We start from the raw sequence: 19,825 nt of genomic DNA on the forward strand, positions 1-19,825 counted from the left end.
ACCGGTGAGGTGGAAGGGACACCCCCATATCGGGGCCCAGAGGGGATCAATATCACCAAGGGGGCGGCTTTAACGGCCTGTATTTCAGGGAAATGCAACCCTGTATGTTTATGGGCTAAGGAACGTCCTTCCGCTAGCCCCAAATATATTCATTTTGGTTTGGGGATAGATGGAACCGGAAGGGATCCTTATGGGTATCTGATCATAAAAATACATACCACAAAAGTTAGCAAAAAGCTCATTTCAGTATATGAGAGCTTCGAGGAAGAAATACAGCAGTTAAACAACTTACCCCTACCCCCAAGAGCCCATAACATGTTTTTAAGCCTGGCTGAGACCATCGCCAAAGAGTTAACTGTGAGGAATTGTTTCGTGTGTGGAGGAACAAACATGGGAGACCAATGGCCTTGGGTGGCTCACGAGGTAAATTACACTGAGGTCTGGAGAAATGAAAAGAAATACACATACTATCATCCAGGCAATGAGATACGAACCCATACCGACAAATGAGGAGGAGAGAAATCACTGGGAGCAGCTATGTGAGTTTGAGGCAAGGTATAAAAGAGAGGGGGGATTGTGAGATTAAGAAATAAAGAAAAAATTACAAGCAAGGGTGTGCCTCAAACTCAGTCTGGAAAGTCCCCATGAACTGCGTACACAGGATAAAGAAATCCAAGGGGCGTAGGCCCATATCTGATAATAGATGAAGTGGTTAGTGTAGAGTGGACAATGTATTAGAAATGTGTTGAACTCTGATAAGTAGATTGTAAGCCAAGCCTCTGAGAGAGGGGCGGCAGCTGTAGGGATAAAACTGCTGCGCTTACGCCTGATCGAGGCTCTTCGTATCTACGGGTACGGAGGGTCCGCCTTTGCAAACGCGACTAATAAAAGGGTTAACCTTATATTGAAGTCCTTTGTCTGTTTGTTTCCACGAACGACTTCTCACAATTTGTAAGTAAAAGCATATTATCTTAAAGACTCCGCTGCACCTCATTTTTCCAATGGAAACATGAACCCTGGATAAGGGCAGAGACTCCTGGAACCTCACACCACTTGGGAGAGATTGGGGTGGCCCTTAACAAGATGTTCTCTTCACATGTAAATGGTAGAGAAAGGGTTCTGTCTTATTTTCTGTTGTTCACCCTCTGGAGCAGATCTGTGGAGCAGGCACAAGGAGAGAAGCAGAAAGGGTTGTTCTGTACACAAACAGAAGTTCTAGTGCTAGTGGAATTACTTCTCTGGACACCACCCTTTCTTTTAATCCTTCTTTCAAGGTGCTCAGGACAGCTTTGTGTCCAGAGCTGACAACAAACTGGCAGTGCAAGCCTATAGACATCTACAGTGGTGCCCCGCAACACGAACGCCTCGCAAGACAGAAAACCCGCTAGACGAAAGGGTTTTCCGTTTTGGAGGCGCTTCGCAAAACGAATTTCCCTATGGGCTTGCTTCGCAAGACGAAATGTCTTGCGATTTCCTGCGGGTTTTCCCCCCTTCCCCCCCGTTTTCCTAAGCCCTAAGCTGCTTATCAGCTGATCCACTGATAAGCCGCTTATCAGCTGATCCGCTAAAAGCCGCTAAACCGCTAATAGCGCTAATCCGCTAAGCTGTCAATGGGCTTGCTTCGCAAGACGAAAAAAACGCTATACGAAGAGCCTCACGGAACGGATTAATTTCATCTTGCGAGGCACCACTGTACTGAAATGTAAGGCTAGATGACTTCATTGTGACTTACTTTCAGGCAATGGTGTGTTGGTTTACAGCCTAAATCAAGCATTTGACCAGGTGAGTGCAGATGCTACTTAACAGTTTTTACTGAGGCCATGAAACCTTGAGCCATGGCTATCAAGGTTTGAGGGTGGTGGAGGGAGAGAGCTTGAACGTTGAGACCCACGGAATCATAAGCTCGGGAGTGTCTGGAACTATATTCATGATCACTTCCACCCATTTTGTCTTCTCTGAGAATCTGCTATTGAGCACAGAGTTTGCACCAACAAGGGTATCAGGACTGGACAGCCTTCTCGCCCTCCCCATGTCTTACTACTCTAGAAATTGCTATTCTTAGGAATGTCAGGCGACCCCACCAACATTTTCTTTTGGATGCACCTTTTAATTCACCTTTTACAATGTCAAGAAAATAACTCTACAGTGTTGAAGAGAGCATACCACAAGTATCAAGACTAGATGCTAGAAAGTGACTGATTTGTGGCTGAAACAGAATCCACTTTTGCTCTGACCCTTACCTGTCCTTCAGTCACAAATCCACCAATATAAATTCACAAGCTGTTTCATGTTACATTACCTATTGTGGAGAAAGGCCTGTGAATAAAATACCTACTTCTCGTTAAAGAAAGAAGACTGCTATGGCTTCTAAACCTTGAGCTATAGAGTATTCACTGGCTGTGGGTCATGATGCACCGGTTTGTTGACTGATTATGAATCACATAATCACACTGCTTTCCTCCTCCTCCTTTCAGGCATCCTGACAGTTCTGGGGAATTCAGCTGTCCTGGCAGTAACTGTGAAGCTCCTCCCATCTCAGGTCACCTGAGCTCCTTGGAATACACCTGAGCTGTATCTTGGAATGGCCATCAGCATGTATCCCCTGGCTATTGCTTCTACCTGGAACCATGCCTGGTTGGGGGGCCATGCAACTTGCATTTATTATGCCCTGGTGGGTTTCCTTTTTGGTGTTGCCAAATTGCAATCCATTGCAATCGTGAACAAGTGTGACTCAAAGAAGGCTGCCACCTGGGCATTTTCCTGCCTCTGTCCTTTTTCTTGTGTGCGGCAGACCTCACAGAGCTTTCAAAAGGCGGAAAAGACCTTCTGACCTATTTTGCCACAGTCCTTGCAAATAATGAGGCATTTAGCAGTACTTACCAAGGTAGGGGGATGTGGGTGGCGCTGTGGGTTAAACCACAGAGCCTAGGGCTTACTGATCAGAAAGTGGGCGGTTCAAATCCCCGTGACAGCGTGAGCTCCCGTTGTTCGGTCCCTGCTCCTGCCAACCTAACAGTTTAAAAGCATGTCAAAGTGCAAGTAGATCAATAGGTACCGCTCCGGCAGGAATGTAAACGGCATTTCCGTGCGCTGCTCTGGTTCACCAGAAGCGGCTTAGTCATGCTGGCCACATGACCCGGAAGCTGTACGCCGGCTCCCTCGGCCAATAAAGCGAGATCAGCACCACAACCGCAGTGTCGTCCGCAACTGGACCCAACGGTCAGGGGTCCAAGGTAGGGAATAGTGAAGAGAAATCTGGGCAACGAAGGACCTGCTCCAAAAACATTGGAGCTGTGGGCGCTCTTTGTGGTATTTTGCCTTTCATTTACCCTCACCTGCAGAAATGAGTGGTGATGGCAACCTGAGGTGCCAGATCTCTTGCGCCCAACAGTCATCAGCTGTTCTGTGCAGTTTCTGCTACCACTTACGGCTTAAGAAGAAAGCAAGGCTTATGTTGGAGTAGGCCCAAAGGACATTTCACCAAAAGGGAGGCCCCCCTCTCTTAAGTCATTGAATCCTTTCTGCAGCTATTATTAATTGATAAACACGATAGGGGTGAAAGCCTCTCTGGGTGGTTCACACAGAGTTGAAACAATACACATTGTTCAAACCCTCCAAGTGTCCCTATTTTCCAGGGATGTCCCTGATTGAGAGAAGCCGTCCTGGTTTCTGATTTGATCCTTCAAAGTCCCACCATTCCCTATGGTGTCCCTAGTTTCACTGAAGAAATGTAAGAGGGTATGGAGTTATCTGACCCCCCCGAGCCATCTGAAGGCAATCCTGTACAGGGATGGTTTTTTTTAATGTTTCATTTTTTGTTTATATATATGGTGGGTGAAGCAACATGGCGCACACCAGGGCATCGCAGAGCTCCTGAGGGTGGCCAGTATTGCTTGTGCTGCCTGACCGGCTTCCAAGCAGCCGGGACCGCCACTGCCTCGTGGGGGCTGGGGGCACCCAATGTATCAACTGGGGAGCCGCCAGACCCCCCCCCAGCGACCCCACCAGGCTGGAGCCGAGGGCATCCGGCCAACGTCCGAGCGGAGCTCCAAAGCCTGGGACAACCCACCTCGCTCTTCCAGAGGGATGGGAGAAGGGGAGAAGGAGGAGACGGACGCCCGGCCATCTGGGGCCGGTGGGACCCAGGAGCGAGCGCAGAGGGGGAGAGAAGCCCTGGCCCTGCTGCCACCGCCATTGCGCTGCCAATGCCAAGGGAAAGGAGGAGAGGCAGGAGGAGGCCGCGAGGAAACACGTGGCTGAGCCTGTAGCCTTAGGAGGCTTTGCCCTCGGGTAGGAAAAATATTGCGCCCGGGAAAGGGAAGTGGGAGTCAACAGACACTCAAGGAATAGTTTCAGAGAAAAAGCTTTATTTCTACCATCCATGAACTGGTAGAAGGAGCAAGTGTGATAACTCACAAAAACATGCACGAGTTCACAGTCATGTGCACAGAGTATATATTCCCCTTCTAGTTCCCTCCCCTTTCTCCTCCCTCAGGAGTCCTGCCCCATGTTGAGGTTCCTGGGCATGTACAGAAAGCTCTCTTGGGACTATTGTGGACTCTTGGAACCCTTCCCAGGAAAGGGGAACGAGAACAGTTCAGCAGGAAGAAGGAGAGAAGGCCCTTTGGGGGGGAAGAACCCCAATCTCACTGCCGCCACCATTGCGCTGCCACCGCCGAGGGAAAGGAGGAGAGGCAGGCGGAGGCCGCGAGGAAACAGGCGGCTGAGCCCAGGCCCAACCCGAGCCCACCTCCCCCGGAGCCCAGAGGGAGGCCCGCTGGAAAAAGACCTCGCTTTTTTCTGTAGAGTTGATTTATTTATTTTTCCTCCCCCTCCTTTTTAAACTATATTTTTTTCCAAAAAATATTATTATTTTAAAAATATTTTTATATTACTATTATCATCTTCATCTTCTATTATTTAGTTCATAAACTTCCCCCCTTTCATATATTTTAACCCCCTTTAAAAAATCAACCCTTCCCCCCTTCCCTAAATCTTCAGCTCTTTTACTAAATTACTATTACTACCATTTTTAAAATGCATCCATATATTACTTAAAACACATTTTCCACCCCTCCAAAAGGTGGAGGGGCACTTTTGTTGTTGTTGTCCTCATTCCTTTCCAATATCTTTTGTTTTATTTTTATTTTATTTCCTTCTCCTCAATATATATTTTCCTTAACTCCCTTTTTAAATAAATAATAACAATAATAAAAAATATACAATAAATCTTATCTTTATTTCTACCTCAAACCTTTCTTTCAGAAATTAAAATGGCAGTGCCCAGAAGAGAGCCCTGAACCAGCACAGGCCACTCCACCCCAGACACGCAACTCCTTCTAATTTACTTTTCCCTTATTTTTTTCCTTTCACCTCACTTTTTAATTTTCATCCTCATTTCCTATCCGTCTTGTTTTTTAAAATCGGGCCCCCTTTTTAGCCTGTTTCTCAGTCTGTTTTTGAGAGGGGAACCCTTTCTCTTCCCATGACCCCCTCTTTTATAACAAAACTTTTCCCCATACCACTGCTACAGTTCCCTCTCCCTCCCCCACCCCTTTTTTCTTCTTCCCATCTCTCCCCTTCCTTCTCTCTTTTTCTCTCCCCCCTCCCTTTCTCCATCCCACCACTCTCTCTTTAAAGAAAACACATACGTACACTCATAGACACGTATCACTGTATTATACTTTGTTCCCCTCATACTAAAACCTTTATATATATGGTGGAAGCTGTCCAGAGTGCCTGGGGCAACCCAGTAAGATGTGTGGGGTATAGAGAGTAAAATTATCATTATGGAATGGGACGTCCCTATTGTCATCAGATAAATGTTGGAGGCTATGATTTTTAAACAATTAACACATTAAGGTTTGAACACCCTTATACTTGGGGGGTAACCAATGGGATGCCCTCCAGATGTTAGTGGAGGACAACTCCCATCATCGCTGACCATTGGCCACGATGGTGGGGACTGCTGTGAGTTGTGTAGCCCAGCAAGATGTGGCAGCCATTGCTGCGCAACTTCCAGAGGTGTCTACTGGATCAGGTGTGGGGCATTTTTAATGACGTGTGAATGACACAACCCTTCTTCTACCTCACCGTGCCACACACATTTTAAAAATCTTTCTAGACGTACCACCCAAGCATGGGATTGTTCTTTGAGCCCCCCAACACGTGGCAAACTTGAGTCAAGCTCGCTCTCCCCTTTCTTGACAGCAGTGTCCTGTTCCTCATACCACAATCCCAAGCATGCTCACTAGGAACCGATTTCCACTGGGGTCAGAAAAATTTACTCCCAAGTAGAGCTATTTAGGAGGCTCAGGCCCGAAGGTGCACTTTCATGAGCAGGAGGCCTCTTTCTGACTTAGGGAAATATTCTTGCATGAGAAAAGACAAAAAGGACAGTGTGTCTATAAATGTATTTATTTAAGTCATACTTTTGCCTGTATAATTCTAAGCACCATGTCATGGGTTCCCTGGTGGTTTCCCATCTGGGCACCTCAGGACACCTGCCAAGTGTCCCTATTTTCAAGGGACAGCCCATTGTGACACCTCCCTCTGCTGGCTCACTGGTCACCAGAGTGCAAAAAGCCTGGTGAACTCCTGTGGTTGGATCATTTCGTGTTTGTTCCAGGAAAAAGATAGACATGTAAATAGGATTTCTCCAGGGCATCTGCATTCTGTGAGGATAGTGAATTCCTCTTGAGCTTAGAGGCATGAGAGAGTACTAACTGTAAGGCTCATTTCTCTTTCTTTTCTCGGCTTTCCAGGCTGCGAAGAGCGATTTCAAGGATGGCGAGAAAAAATAAAGTGTGCCCTGTCCCAGAATCCTGCCCCTCGCCCCCTGCCTGCCCCTCTGCCTCCCCCTGCGGACCCCTGTTTGAAAAGACTGCTAAGGTAAAACCTATCAGCGTATAGATGCTGCTTCCAGTCCCTATGATTTCTTGGGAAAGGTCTCTGTCTGAGGCCTATTTTGAGGTTTAGATAATCATATCCCATGTGGCTCCTTGTTTCCCTGTAGGCTCCATGTACTTCCTTGCCGCCTCAGGTGAAAGAGAAGGAAAGTCATCCAGAAGGTAATGTCTATTTCTATGTATGTGTTCAGAAAGTCTCTATCTCTGTGTCTCTCTGTGTGTAAGAAGCCTCTCTAACTGCCAGCCTTCTCTTCTTTTCCTTTCAGAAGAGCTCATCGTGGAAGATATTGAAGAACTGGAGGAAGAGGAGTAAGAGACCGGAGGAAGAAACACCAAGGAAAACATGAAGGTAATGTCCATTTCCAAGAATATGTTCAGGGTATGTAAGAAAGTCCCCCAAACAGTTCTACTGCATAGTTTCTCTGCATCTTGAGATTGTACTTACTGTTAGCTCGAATTTTGTTTCCTACAGGAAAGTTGGTGTGCTCACATGCTTAATGAGTGAAATAAAAATTGCCCTGTTTTCTCTGGAAATGGATCTATTGGTATGTCATTCTTAACTTTCATACTGTGTTTTACCCAGTAATTTCAGATTTTTTTCAAAAAAGATTTGTGCACAATACGTGCTTTCCGCCCCCTTAGTGGCTGATCTGGAAGCAGATGGCAGGAGAAAGAAAGAACAAAGGAAACATGAAGGTAATGTCTATTTCCAAGGATATGTTTAGGGTATATAAGAAAGTCCCTAAAACAGTTATGATTCCAACCTTCTCTTCTTTTCCATTTAGATGACATAATCCTTGAAGACCTAGAGGCAGAGCAGGGGCAGGACAGCTTTGATACTGACACCACGAACCACGCAACCTGAACACGGAGTTTGCCATTGCTCTCTACCAACGCTGGGCAGAGCTCCACCACGGAACGAACCTCGGCACTTCCCCAGTGAGCGTGTCTCTTTCTCTGGGGCGCAAGGGAGCACATTGGCCCAACTGCAGCCTGCTCTGGGATACAGCACTCAGGGTAAGGCAGCCTTCTGAGAAACAGCTTTTCAGTGAGCAGCGCAGGTTGTCATGAGCTTCACCTTACAGCTTGGACTGTCCTGGTAGGCAGAGCATATAAAAACAAAAGCATGTCACACAAGGGGACTTACTTCTGAGTTAACCCCCTTTCATGCCATGCTCTTGACTTCAATGGGCTTTACATACGCATGCTACACCTTTCAAGTAGATTCTTTCCCCCAGAGAACTCTGGGCACAGTAGTTTACTCCTCACAGAGTTGCCAGTCCCACTTCAGGAACTGCAGTGCCCAGAATTCTTTAAGGAAAAATGTTCCTCAGGGGTTGGACTAGATGGCCCTTAGGTCCCTTCTAACTCTACAATTCTATGATTCTGTGAATGCACATGGAATCATGTATTGGTGTGTGCTGAAATCTATCCAAACCTTGGTTCTGTAGAAATTAGTTAGTCACAGCTAGCTAAGTCCCATTGATTTATGAAAGTGTGGCTTATTTACAGGACAATCCTATGCATGTCTACTCAGAAGTAAGTAATTACATACCAGAATTCCAGGTAAAACGATGAGAATAATCTCAGAATAATTGCTACCACTAATATTGCAGTAGCATCCAGCACAATTCTATATACTCAGAAGCAAGTCCTGCTGAATGCAGTGGCTGTTACTCCCGGGCAAGTGCAGTTAGGATTTCACCCTCGGGAAATAAGTTTTCAGCCAGTGGTCATTCATTCTATCCCAGCCTCTTATTTGGGTCCCCCCCTTCTATTTTAGCCTTATGGTTATAAAGTGGCCATGATAAATATGGATTATATGAATCTACAGATATGCATGAATATCCCATAGTAACTAATCTTATAAGGCACAGTGAAGAAATAAGAAATAAGCAGGGGGGTAGCTGCCTCCCTAAATCAAGTAAATAAATAAAAATACTTTGCTAATTGACTAATTGTGCCACAGATAGCCTGGTTCTGCCCCTTACCTACCAAGCTGCCTTCTCCCCAGTCAAAGCACTACACTTCTGAAATATACTCAGAGTCGCAAAGTGATTTCATGCTCTTTATTCAGCTCATAGTGGTGAGGAGGAATGAATGAATGTCCCCTCAAAGTATCTGCTTTATATACATTATTTACACAATGGGCTGCACATGATTGGCTAATTCCAGGATTCTACTGTAGGCCAATCAGGTTGTGGATTCACTTCTATCTGGAGCATGATTGGGTGGTTCCTGCTAACCAATCATACTGCTGCATTGTTCTAGGACCAATCAGACTGCTGCATTCTGAATCCTATTGTTCTAGGACCAATCAGACTGCTGCCTTTTGGAGCCTATTGTTCTAGGACCAATCAGACTGCTGCAGTTTGGATCCTATTCAACTCAGTACATAACACCCCTCCCCTCTAAGTTCCAGTCCTGCCCGGAAGGTCGCATTCATAGTCCTCAAGGTACGCCGGTGGCCTACGTGTGCGTTGCGGCCTGGGGTGTTCCCTGGTCCGGGGTTCAGGTTCTGGCTCGTGTTCCAAGGATGGGGCTGTTTGGTCTGGCGCAACCGGCTCGCTCAGTCGTGGTTCTGGTTCCGGTGTCCTTTCGGCCTCGCGGGTCCTCTCTGTATTTACTGATTCTGCCTCTCCTGCTTGCCCCTGCTGCTCTATGGGCCTCACTGCCCCACTGTTCCCTTGGGACTCCTCTGACCTGTCCTCCTCCTCCTGGTTTTCTCCCGGGAATCGTCGCCGTATCTGGTCGCAGTGGCGGCGCCAGCATTGCCCCCCATCTGTTAGCACCTCGTACGACACGGGGCCCGTGACCCTGGTGACTGTGGCAGGTACCCATGCAGGGCCTGCCCCAAAATTCTTTGCGTACACTGGGTCCTGGGCCTCGAAGGTCCGGGGGTTCCTGCCTTCCCCCACCACTACCTCATCCTGAGCTCTATCGGGGTGAAGGCGGTCCAATCTGATTGCAAGGCGCCGACCCATTAGTAGTTCAGCGGGGCTCCGGCCAGTCGTTGAGCTGGGGGTGCTGTGCTGTGCTAGAAGGAATGTGGCAAGGCGGTACTCCCAATCCCCTTGCGTCATGCGGCGAAGGGTGTCCTTGGTGGTCCGCACCATGCGTTCTGCTTGGCCATTGGTGGCAGGGTGGAATGGCGCCGAACGGATGTGGCGGATGGCGTTCTGCACTGTGAAGGTTTGAAATTCTCCTGATGTAAATGCAGTCCCGTTGTCTGAGACGAGAGTGTCAGGGAGCCCGTGGGTTGCAAACAGCCTGCGTAGTACCCGGATGGCTGCGGACGTAGAAGTGGACGGTACCAGTGCGACTTCCAGCCATTTGGTGTAGGAGTCCACCACTATGAAGAATGTTTTCCCCTGAAAGGGGCCAGCGAAGTCCACATGCAGGCGTGACCATGGTGCTCGGGCGGACTCCCAGGACTGGACTGGGGCCCTTGGGGGATCTGGGCGGGATTCCTGGCAGGCCTGGCAGTGTTTGACCCAGGCCTCTATCTCTCCGTCGATCCCCGGCCACCACACATAACTCCTGGCAAGGGCCTTCATTCTTACTACCCCTGGGTGTGTCTCGTGTAGGGCTGTGAGGACCCTTTTGCGGAGGGGCTGGGGAACAACGACCCTGCTTCCCCATAACAGGCACCCCTTGTGGGCTGACAGTTCATGTTTGCGGGTTGTGTAGCCGGCGAATTCTGGCCCGGGGCTGCGGCTGGGCCATCCCCTCCACACCCAGTCCAGGACCCGGGAGATGACCCTATCTTTCTTGGAATGGTGTGCAACTTCTTGTGCCTGAATGGGGCGGTCAGGAAGCAGCTCCAGGCTCATAACCTCTTGTGCAGGTGCTGGGTCGGGGCCTGTTTCCGGTAGTGGTAGCCTGCTGAGGGCGTCTGCATGGCCCATCGCCTTTCCAGGGCGGTGAATCAGTGCATACTGGTAGCTGGCAAGGAAAATTGACCACCTGAGGACGCGAGGAGACAGCACTTGGGGGGTCTGCTTTTCGGGGGCAAACAAGCCAAGCAACGGCTTGTGGTCAGTCACCACGGTGAAGGGCCGCCCGTACAAGAAATCATGGAATTTTTTTACTCCCTTCACGATTGCCAGACCCTCCTTGTCGATTTGCGAGTAGTTCCGCTCGGTTTCGTTGAGTGTCTGGGAAAAGTATGCTACCGGTACCTCTCTTCTATCCGGGAGTTGGTGTCCCAGGACAGCGCCGATGCCATAGGGCGAGGCGTCGCATGCTAGCACCACCGGCAGCCTCTCGTCGAAGTGTGCCAAGACCGAGTTTGAGACAAGCAAGTCCTTGACTGCCTGGAATGCGGCCTCCTGGCGCTGGCCCCACACCCAAGGGGCCCGCTTGTCCAGGAGTCTGTGTAGGGGCTCCGCTACCGCCGCCTTGTGGGGAAGGAAGGAATGGTAAAAGTTCAATAATCCCAAGAAGGCCTGAAGTTCAGTCTTGTTCTTGGGCGCTGGGGCATCACAAATGGCCCGTACCTTGTCCCCAGTCGGGTGAACCCCTTCTGCATCCACCATAAATCCCAGAAAGTCCACTTGAGGCACTCCTAGTAGACATTTTTCCCGCTTCACCTTGAGACCCGCCATCTGGAAACGGTGCAGAACAGTGCGGAGGCGGTCCTCAAACTCCTCTGGTGTGGGCCCGGCAATCAACACATCATCAAAGAAGGGGGTGACACCAGGAATCCCTTTAAGGAGAGAGTCCATTAGATTCTGGAATATGCCTGGTGCCACGCTGACCCCGAATTGCAGCCGCTTTACCCTGAACGCTCCTCTGTGCGTCACAATCGTCTGTGCCTCTGCTGTGGCCTCATCTACTGGCAGCTGTTGATATGCTTGGGCCAAGTCCAGCTTGCCAAAAATTTTCGACCCAGCCAGGGTGGCAAGGACATGGCTGACCACTGGCACTGGGTATGCATGGGCCATGAGGGCCTTGTTTATGGTACATTTGTAGTCTGCGCAGATGCGGACCGAACCATTAGGCTTGACGGGTGTGACGATTGGGGTTTCCCAGGGGGCATTAGGCACCGGCTCCAGCACTCCTTGCTCCACGAGTCGGTCCAATTCCTCGTCTATACGGGGTTTCAGGGCGAATGGGACCCGGCGGGCCTTGAGCCTGACTGGTCGTACTGCGGGGTCAAGCTGTAGAGCAATGGGGGGGCCCGTATACTGTCCCAATTTCCCATCGAAAACCCCCGGAAATTCCTTGCATATGGCGTCCACGTCCACTTGTAAGCTCATGTGGTTCACCCCGGTGATGGCTAGTCCCAGTGGTCCAAACCATGCCAACCCCAGTAAGCTAATGTAGGGGCCCTTGACCACAAGCAAGTCCAGTTGCCGCGTCCGCCCTCGGTATTGCACCCTGAAGGTCCCCACCCCCATTGTGGGGACCTTACGTTTCTGGAAGTCCCGGAGGGTGAATGGGGCCGGCCTGAGTTTGGGACCCCCAGTAGGACACAGTTTCCTTAAGGTCCTTGCCGAGATTATGGATAGAGTTGAACCCGTGTCAAGCTCCATGCGGCATGGGGCCCCCTCTATCTGTACCTCTACATAAATTTTCTCTACGTTGGGGTGGGGCAACTGGTATACCTGGAAGTCTGTGAGCTCCGTCGAGTTGCCTTGGTGCGTTGGGCCCCGGGACCTGGGGCTCTTGGATTGGTCATCTGATGCCTGGCTTCGGGTGGGCCGAGCCCGACACACCCGGGCGATGTGTCCCAATTTTCTGCACTGCCTGCACTCTGCGTTGCGGAAACGGCAGGTCCTCCTCTCGTGACTTTCTCCACAGCTTGCGCAGTTCCCTCCTTCTCGTCGAGGCAGCTGTGGTATGTGGGCTGCTTGAGTGCGCTGCTGTACTCGGTGCACCTCCTCCCTGTCGGATCCCGAGTCGTTGGTGAGGTCTTCGTGGTGGACCCTCGGTTGGGACGGCTGGCTCAGCCGTGCCTCTTGCGTCGACCTCTCAGCAGCTTCCGTTGCCAGGGCCTCCTCCAGAGCGACCTGGAACGTTAGGTTCTTCTTAGCGTAGAGGCGTCGTTGCAGCTTCTCATCCTTCAGGCCACCGACGAGGCGGTCACGAAGCATGTTCTCCAGCTCTGAGAAGTTGCAGAACCGGGCAGCTTGGCGGAGAGAGGTCACAAACCCAGTTATGGTTTCCCCAGGGGCTTGCCGCTTTGCGTAGAAGGCATTTCGACGAGCCACCACTGAGGGCTGTGGCGAAAAGTGCCCCTTCAGCTGTTCCATTATTGTTTTGTATGGAACAGTAGCGACGTCTTCAGGCGCAAGGAGAGCCCGGGCGATTTCAAATGTCTCCTCTCCGCAGACGCTGAAGAATATTGCCCTCTTCTTGGCGTCTTCTTCATCGGTGACCCCTTTGGCTTCTAGGAGGAAGGTGAAACGGGAGGCGTACGCTTCCCAGTCTCCAGATGCTGGGTTGAATGGCGAGAAGCTGCTGTCAGTTGCCATTCTGAGTTCCTTGTGTCCCGGAGCTGAAGCCTGGATACACGGTGCGAGGCAGCGGTGCGGCAGGTGGCGGTGCTGCGGTGCTGTGTGTGGCAGTCAGCTCAGCGGGATCCCACCTTCGTCGCCAGTGAAATATACTCAGAGTCGCAAAGTGATTTCATGCTCTTATTTCAGCTCATAGTGGTGAGGAGGAATGAATGAATGTCCCCTCAAAGTATCTGCTTTATATACATTATTTACACAATGGGCTGCACATTTCGACGAGCCACCACTGAGGGCTGTGGCGAAAAGTGCCCCTTCAGCTGTTCCATTATTGTTTTGTATGGAACAGTAGCGACGTCTTCAGGCGCAAGGAGAGCCCGGGCGATTTCAAATGTCTCCTCTCCGCAGACGCTGAAGAATATTGCCCTCTTCTTGGCGTCTTCTTCATCGGTGACCCCTTTGGCTTCTAGGAGGAAGGTGAAACGGGAGGCGTACGCTTCCCAGTCTCCAGATGCTGGGTTGAATGGCGAGAAGCTGCTGTCAGTTGCCATTCTGAGTTCCTTGTGTCCCGGAGCTGAAGCCTGGATACACGGTGCGAGGCAGCGGTGCGGCAGGTGGCGGTGCTGCGGTGCTGTGTGTGGCAGTCAGCTCAGCGGGATCCCACCTTCGTCGCCAGTGAAATATACTCAGAGTCGCAAAGTGATTTCATGCTCTTATTTCAGCTCATAGTGGTGAGGAGGAATGAATGAATGTCCCCTCAAAGTATCTGCTTTATATACATTATTTACACAATGGGCTGCACATGATTGGCTAATTCCAGGATTCTACTGTAGGCCAATCAGGTTGTGGATTCACTTCTATCTGGAGCATGATTGGGTGGTTCCTGCTAACCAATCATACTGCTGCATTGTTCTAGGACCAATCAGACTGCTGCATTCTGAATCCTATTGTTCTAGGACCAATCAGACTGCTGCCTTTTGGAGCCTATTGTTCTAGGACCAATCAGACTGCTGCAGTTTGGATCCTATTCAACTCAGTACATAACAACTTCCCAGCAGTGATGCCCCTCCAGGGATGGAGACGGGAGCTTGCCCCCCCCCCCTCAACCCCAGGGGCTGGACCGGAGGCTCTCTGCACAGAAAGCAGACCCTCCATCCACAGAGCCCGGGCTCAGGAGCCATCATAAATACGGATTGTATGAATCTACAAAAATGCATCTACAAACTATCCCATAGGAACTAAGCTTTCCAGGGATTTAGACAGGAGCTTGGCCCACTCTAAATCCCAGGTGCTGAACCTGAGGCTCTCTGCACAGAAAGCAGACACTCCATCCACAGAGCCCTGGCCCAGGGTCCATCATGAATCTACAAAAATGCATCTACAAAATGTCCCATAGGATCTAAGCTTATAAGGCACAGTGAAGAAAGAAGCAGAAGCATGGGTGTAGCCAGGAGTGCCGGGGGGGGGGTAGGCGCCCCCCTAAATCAAGTAAATAACTGACTAATTGTGCCACAGATAGTTTAGCTCTGGCCCCTCCCCAAGCATGAATCCGGAGCTGCCCCCCACCTCCCAAGCTGCCTTCTCCCGAGCCAAACCACTACACTCCCCCCCCCCAGCAGCGATGCCCCTCCAGGGATGGAGACGGTAGCTTGCCCCCCCTCTCAACCCCAGGGGCTGGACCGGGGGCTCTCTGCCAGGAAAGCAGCCCCTCCAGCCCCACAGTGCAGGACCGGGGGGGGGGGGGCAAGCATGGTGCCTCTCCCCCACCCTGCCTAGAGGAGTGAAGACCCCCTGCCCCCCCAGGGCAGCGCTGGAGGAGGGAGGGCGAGAGGCAAAGGGAAGGATCCAGCAGAACTGACCCTTCTGGAGGGGGGGGTCCTGTCCCTGGTCTCTCGCGTCCGTGCCGCCCCTGCTGCGGCCCTGCCCGCCTCCCGGGGCCCCTCCGGCTCCCCTTCCTCCTCTCCTCTCTTCCTGGGAGAGAGCCCAGCAGCCCGAGCCCGTTGCTGGGAATGGGAGTTCTGGCAGGGGGAAACTAGCATGCCCGGAATTCTTTGCAGCCAAGACCGGGCTGCTGCCCGCGTGCTTTCAAAATACAGTGTTCATGCAGCCTATGCACGCGCTTCCCTTTTCACACACCTCCCTTACTGTCCGGAAAAATTAAAATTATCCCCACCTAGCCTGTGGGGTGGGGATAGTCTTTCTCCTTCTACCCTGAAAAAACAACAAAAACCCTTGGGCAGCAGGGAGGGAAACATAGAAAATCATTTTTTAAAAAAGTCTCCCCATTTCTATTCAAGCAACCAGAGCGGAAGCAGGATCTTGCACTGAACGGCCCTTGGTATAGCATCATAGTCAAAAGTGCAAAGGTAGAGCAGTGCAGAAAGCATCTGTCAACCTGCCCTGATTTAGGGACATTTCCCCGCCATGTTCCCTCCCACTTCTTAACCTGCATGTGGAAGTTTCTGATCAGAACTGGATTTGTGCAGTTGTACAGAGCTCTCTTTCTCTTATATATCTCAGTGGTGGAAGGAGGAGACCTGCCCTTCCCTCTTTGTTCTCCCAAGCGCTGCTGAATGTGTGGTGCCCTCAGAGGCACAATTCATTTTCAGGATTCCTATAGGAAGATGCAGAACCGGAGTAAGGGAGGCTCTGACACTTTTGACCCACCAAACTTCTGCCGTGGAAAAACCATCTCAGCTTTTTGAGTTATGAAAGGCTATTGAGAATTGAGCTCTTGGACTTAACATGCCTGCTTAAATTTGTGAAAATCAAAGGTGTATAAAATAAATGGTTGAAACTTAGCTCCCCTCTATCATCTGAAGTTGGTTGGAAGGACACCCTGTTGTGTTGTTTATTAAGAGATGGATACGAAATACTAAAGAGTATTATTTTCCCAAGCTGCAGCCTTGGCCGCTCTGAGCAAGGCTAACCTTTCCAGACCCTTTATTTCCCTGGCAGATACTTGGGCTAGAAACCCCTTTACGCAAACTACAATGAGATGGCTGTAGCTACAGATAGGTAGCCGTGTTGGTCTGCCATAGTCAAAACAAAACAAAATAAAAAAATTCCTTCCAGTAGCACCTTAAAGACCAACTAAGTTAGTTCTAGGTATGAGCTTTCGTGTGCATGCACACTTCTTCAGATATGGCTGTAGGTGTAAGGGACACGGGTGGCGCTGTGGGTTAAACCACAGAGCCTAGGACTTGCTCCTGCCAACCTAGCAGCTCAAAAGCATGTCAAAGTGCAAGTAGATAAATAGGTACCGCTCTGGCGGGAAGGTAAACGGTGTTTCTGTGCGCTGCTCTGGTTGGCCAGAACCGGCTTAGTCATGCTGGCCACATGACGCCAGTAAAGCGAGATGGGCTTTATTTATTAAGCCTTGGCCGCTCTGAGCGAGGTTAACCTTTCCAGACCTTTTATTTCCCTGGCAGATACTTGGGCTAGAAACTCCTTTACGCAAACTAGAATGAGATGGCTGTAGCTGTAAGCAACAGGCATCTTTGAGCAGGCACAGAGTATGCCGTCTGGCAATCCCAGCAGATAGGAGAGGCTTGTTGCCGCCCATCAGCTGTCATCCTCTTATGACAGGCTGCCATTCCTCAAGTACTTGAGGAATCTGAGTGCCACACCTGGCTGGCACCAGGGGAGCTTGAGAACATAAAAAGCATAGAATTGTAGAGCTGGAAGGGGCCCAGCCGATCATCTAGTCCAACCCCCTGCAATGGAGGAATATATGGCTGGCCCATCTGGGGATCAAACCTGCCACCGTGGCAATTTATTTGTTAAGAGGATGGGGGATAGGGAACAGTTCTTCATAAGGATCAGAATAAATGTGGCTGAAATTGCGTCCTTGAAAGCACCATCCTGGATTTGGAAAACTGATATCAGGAGCCATAGGTGCAAACAGCATTTATTGTGAGTCAGGCTTTATTTTGGAGGCTAAGGGCAGAGTCGAGTTATCTGTGATGCAATTGGTCAGTTAGTTAAATATTTTTATTGATTTATTTGATTTAGAGGGGGCAGCTTCCCCCCCCCCCGCCTCCCTGGCTACGCCCATGCCAGGAGCCTGACAGATCGTCTTGGGTGTGGTGATGCTTTCAAGAAAGCAATCCCCAATATTAATTTTCTTTCTTTTTATGAACTTTTATGGATTTCCAATCTATATAATGTATTAAAGACAGCAATAATATTTTGCTATCATCATAATAGCAGAGCTGCACCCCCAATACAGGCGCTGCTGCAACTTTCCTGAATGCGGCAGCGGTAAGATTGGGGCTGTGTGGACACGGGTGAGAGAGCTGGATTGGCTCCACCTGTGTGTCTGCACAGCCCCAAACTCACTCCACCCTGCCCAGTTCAGGTGAACTGCAGAAATGTGGGTGTCGTGGCTGATGAACACCATGCCTCTTCCTGGTGCACATATTTGCAGCCCTTACCATCTAACACGGGGAATATTCATACGTTTGATTCCCTACTGGCTGGGCCCTGCACCCATGCAGATCCATTGGCTCTTGCCGGTCTGGAAAGCTCTACCTTAGAACATTGGGACATGATATTGAAGTGGTGTGTTTAACATTTAATGTTTTATTATGTTTTTGTATATATTGGAAACTGCCCAGAGTAGCTGAGACAACCCAGTCAGAATAATAATAATAATAATAATAATAATAATAATAATAATAATAATGGAATAAGACAGTCCTATGTTCACGGGAGAAATGTTGGAGGGTAAGGGACAAGTATAGGCAATAGCTAGTGCTCAGTAGGTGCAGGAACAGCTTCAGCTGGAATCCAAAGGAATAGGCACATTTTGCATATTTATAAAAAGTGGAACATGGAAGAAAACAATATGAGAAAACTTAGTCGCGTCCCTTAAGAGGAGCAGGACTTGTGGCTGCTGGTTTTCTCAGGGCCCAGGAGTGCTGCATCACAAGGTTCATTGTGACATCTCCCTCTGCTGGCTCACTGGTTGCCAGAGCTCTAGAAGGCCTGGGATCTCCTATGCTTGGATCATTCTGTGATTGCGAAGGAGAAGACATGTAAGTAGGATTTCTTTCAGCATATCGGATCCTCTTCATTGAGGGTCCGTGTTGCGCACAGGCCATAGGTGCAGCCCCCTTTCCTTGGGAGTGGTGGTGTGATCGAGGGGGGCCTTTAAAAGGCAGTGGTGCGGCGTTGGGGGGGGGGTACCTAGGTTTGCGCCGCCAAACACCCGCCCTTCGATTTAGGTTTGTGCTTTGGCCTTGCTCTGGAGTTCGTTGGTCGCCTGTTTTGGAACAGGGGCTGAGTAGGAATTTTTTTCCATTTGGCAAATTGGTAAGGCCCTCTTGGTTTTCGCCTACCTTTTAGCAATTGTCACAACTTTGTAAGGTTTGGCGGTTAGGCATTGGCTTAGTGAAATGTGGGGGAGGGGAGGTGCGGCCATCACCTGCCCCTCCAGGTACAAGGGTATTCCGGTAAAGGAATCCGCAGATCCGGATCTCGTCCAAAGTCTGCTTGGGAGGCTAGGGCCATGCCAGGACCCAGCGGGAACCCCGGGGTGAGTTTCAGTTGGTCACCATTGATGGAGCTCCAGACACGCTGAGAAGCTCCACAGCAAGAATGCAAGGAGAAGCATAAAATAAAGGTGATTAAAACCTATTTAATGATTTATGGACGGGAGGAAGGTCGTGGAGGGAAGTTACAATTTTGTTAGGAAAGACTCGCCTTATGAAATACAAGATATAATAAGAGAGGAAGATGGTTGATGCTTAATAATTGTAATTAAAACAGAAGGGACAGAAATAGCAACAGTAAATGTCTATGCCCCAAACACTGATGACCATAAGTTTATTCACAATTGCTTTAAGAGATTAAGCTTCCTATCGTATCAGCAGTTTATAATGGGTGGAGACTTTAGTGAAATTTTAGATCCACCGATGGATACCACATCAGTAGCCAGGAAAAAAAGGACAAAGGTTAGAGAGACAATTAATAACCATATGATACAGTGGAATTTAGTGGATCCTTGTAATATATCATTCTTAAATGGGGAAAAAAACCTTCATTCAATATATAACCCAAGAAACACAAATATATATTTAAAATAACTACAAATCTTCAACGTCAAGACTGGTGGAATAGGAAGGATATCAAGCTTACATCAGAGGAAAGATAATATCCTTCTCTGCCAACAAAGCCAAGCTGAAAAGATTAAAAGAAAACAATCTAAAAACTTCTTTAAAAACACTATGGGGCGATATTGTCAAATAACCCATCTAATGCTACATATGAAAGAATACAACTAATATTAGAACTGAATAATATACTAGCTCAAAAAATTGAGTTCAGCCTACTAAGTCTAAGACAAATCTATTGGGAACAGGGTGAAAGACCGACAAAAATTCTAGCTAATCGTCTAAAACAAAAGATACCCTTAATAAGAAATACCCTTAATAAGAAATGAAAATAACATCGTAG

General features: G+C 49.3%; 1 protein-coding gene and 1 long non-coding RNA gene across 3 annotated transcripts in view; both read left to right on the forward strand.

The window, feature by feature from the left end:
- MMUT (methylmalonyl-CoA mutase) overlaps positions 1-19,825 on the forward strand; it is an 84,269-nt gene that overhangs the window by 51,523 nt on the left and 12,921 nt on the right. The gene's annotated exons all lie outside the window — the stretch shown is intronic.
- Positions 7,102-8,446, forward strand: LOC309338468. The gene is made up of 3 exons (XR_014154900.1): positions 7,102-7,257; positions 7,381-7,453; positions 7,551-8,446. It is a non-coding gene; the product is annotated as an uncharacterized lncRNA (long non-coding RNA).

The sequence above is a fragment of the Podarcis erhardii genome, assembly GCF_964252035.2.
Source record: "Podarcis erhardii genome assembly, chromosome: 3".
Taxonomy (NCBI): Eukaryota; Metazoa; Chordata; class Lepidosauria; order Squamata; family Lacertidae; genus Podarcis; species Podarcis erhardii.